Raw genomic sequence first — 3,161 nt, forward strand, 5'->3', positions numbered from 1 at the left:
TCAGATTTCGCTCCCTTGGTGACGTGGCAAAGGGATCTCATTATAATATTACCGCCCCTTAATCTGTAAATTTACACCCATGGCGCCATCATTGTGTTTTCGCAAGCGAGAACGGTGCACCAGCTCTAATGCCATGGGGAAAGTTTGAGCAAAACACGCTGACTGTTCTGTCTTTGGCTGCACAGACGAGCACAGAACACTATTTACAGTCCCAGCCTCAGAGGAGACAACAGAGCAGTGGATTTATTTAATGTATATTGCTGCCGCCACACAGATCTAAAATAAACATGCAATTTATTTCCCAGCTGTTTACCTTCACAGACATAACCGACTGTTTTTTAACTCATGTGTGTTTTTAACATAAACTTGTGTGTGAATGAGAACTTAGTTTAGTGCTCACATGCTGTGACAGACGCTTTCTGTCCGTGTGCTTCGGATGTGTGCTCTCATAAAAACGTATATCAGAAGTTTAAACTAATATGGTTTAAAATGCACAATTTCAGTACGATAAACATGATAATCTTAACCAAAACAGATGTTTTTAGCAGGTCTGAGCTGTAATGGCACAGATCTATTCTGGAAAAGGGGATGGGGAGTAGTGTTGGGTCGTTCTTGAACGATTCGTTCGTTTTGAACTAATCTTTAATGTGACTCGGGAAGAACGAGTCGTCTCGGGGAGTGATTCGTTCAGTCGCGCATGCGCAACATCCTATAGGTTCTGTACTGGAGTTAGTCAAGTAGTTCACCTGGTTCGAGTCTTCGGGTTTTTTTTTTTTTTTTTTATTGCTTGAAGAACATAAATACCAAACAAATAACCGTAGAATTGATTAGTTCATCTCGAGTCTTCGGGTTTTTCGAGTCGATCGTTCATCACGTGACAGCCCCATAAGCTTACCCTATGCAGTCTGAGCCGGAAAGAGAATTGATTAGTTCATCTCGAGGCTTCGTGTTTTTCGAGTCGATCGTTCATCACGTGACAGCCCCATAAGCCCAAACCCGAAGACTTGTCAGATAAGAGGTGAGGTGAGCTAATCATAGACTGAAGACTCAGGTAAACAATGAATTAATCTTTTCTGTTTCTTATAGCAGTTTTGTATTGTTTGTAGTCTGATCAGCGTTTGCGTAAGTAGTAGACATATTAGGGAAGTAACACATAACATTTGAATTATATTTTGTTAAAATTAATGAAATGACTCGAAAAAAGATTTGTTCATTTTGCTGAATGAGACTCAAAGGTCAGAGTCGGTAAAATTATCCGAACTTCCCATCCCTAATGGGGAGCAGCAGCTCATTTGCATTTAAAGAGACAGGCATGAAAAACAGTGTGTTTCTGCTTCCACTCAAAATAGACATTTTCAAAATGATATAATAAATGATCTGTGGAGTATTTTGAGCTGAAACTTCACAGACACATTCTAGGGGCCCCAGAGACTTGTATTACATATTGTAAAAGGCGGCATAATATGTCTCCTTTAAATATTCCTATTGATCTTTTAGCTTTTATTTTTATAAAATGTTTAGCTTTAGTTATTTTAGTACTTCGCTTGGCAACTTTTCAGTCAAGAGAACATTTCTCATTTCTAACATTCAATAGTTAATCATTTAATATTGTTAATATTTTTAATTGTAATAATTTTAACTATAGATAGATAGATAATACACTGTCAGTAATACAAGTGTATGGGCAAATCTTCAGAATATTGTAATGTGCAAAATATTTAGAAAACTGGCAGGGCATACTTAACAAGTACTGAAGAGTGTGTGAAATGCTGCAAGATTGTTTTCACTTTTATGCTGGTGGTGACCATTTTAGAAATAATTAATCTTCTCTCATGAACAATAGCCCACATCTTTGTTAACGTATTTATTTTTTATTGTTTACCGATTTCAAATATCATGATCCAGAGCTTCTATGTATGTTGTAGTTAATGTTGCTGGAGAACACGTTCCTTCTGCTTCTGGCATCAGACTCACTCAACAGGCCTTCGTGGGACAGCATGAGTGTTCCTCTGGCTGTCTTATGTAGCTTCCTTATCGGTAAAGATTAGGAATGCAGTGATATAAAAAATCCCTGATATTGATAATTACTATAATTAATTATATTTGTCTAAATAAATAAAAAATAAAATGAAAATAAAAGAAGTTGTTTTAAATGCTACAACTGAATTTAGGAATCGCTATATTATAATTTAAAGTATGAAAAATGGATATTCATTCTGAGATTTAATTTAATGATTATATTTAACAGTGTTATTTAATTAATTTCTTACATTATTAAATTAATAATGTTTTTAAACATTGCTGTTAGATGACAGCAAGGTAACCTAAATGGAAAATAAGCATGCACAATTAAATAGCCAATACAGATACTGATCAATTAAAAGAAAATTCTGATATCACCTGATAACCGATTTAGTATCTACAGTCATGGCCAAAGGTTTTGGCAGTGATATCAATTGTGTTATTGAATTAATTTCTTACATTATTAAATTAATAATGTTTTTAAACATTGCTGTTAGATGACAGCAAGGTAACCTAAATGGAAAATAAGCATGCACAATTAAATAGCCAATACAGATACTGATCAATTAAAAGAAAATTCTGATATCACCTGATAACCGATTTAGTATCTACAGTCATGGCCAAAGGTTTTGGCAGTGATATCAATTTTGTGTTTTGCGAAGTTTGCTGCTTAAGCTGTTGTGGTGTTCATTCACATAGTTTCTAGATTGTTGTGTAGAGTGATCAGATGCATTTTAAATAATTGCTAAAAGCTTCATTGGCCAAAAAATGATATTTTCACAAAAAACATTTTTTGTTGACAAAATGACAGTAATTGACTAATCATATCAGCAGCACATCTGAAAGTGGGAATGAGCACTAGTCAGGTAAAATCATTATCATACTAATTAGATTGTAAGAGCAGACTGATTGCTATAAAAGGAGGGAAGAAGGGCTTCCAATCATTGTGTTTTTGTTAGCAATGGTTACCTCCAAAGAAACATGTGCAGCCATCATTGCTTTGCATCAAAATGGCTTCACATGCAAGGAAATTGCTACAAAGAATATTGCACCTGAAAGAACCATTTACCGGATCAGCAAGAACTTCAAGGAGAGAGGCTCGACTGCAGCGCCAGGACCGTCTCCTCCTGAGGAGTCAG

The 3,161-nt window shown here is 35.5% G+C and overlaps 1 pseudogene; it reads left to right on the forward strand.

Annotated features, from left to right (window-relative positions):
• Positions 1-2,048, forward strand: part of LOC107594836 (XK-related protein 5-like) — a 7,231-nt pseudogene extending 5,183 nt beyond the window's left edge.
• Positions 2,049-3,161: the final 1,113 nt, after the last annotated feature.

The sequence above is a fragment of the Sinocyclocheilus grahami genome, unplaced genomic scaffold, assembly GCF_001515645.1.
Source record: "Sinocyclocheilus grahami isolate Dianchi unplaced genomic scaffold, SAMN03320097.WGS_v1.1 scaffold191.1, whole genome shotgun sequence".
Taxonomy (NCBI): Eukaryota; Metazoa; Chordata; class Actinopteri; order Cypriniformes; family Cyprinidae; genus Sinocyclocheilus; species Sinocyclocheilus grahami.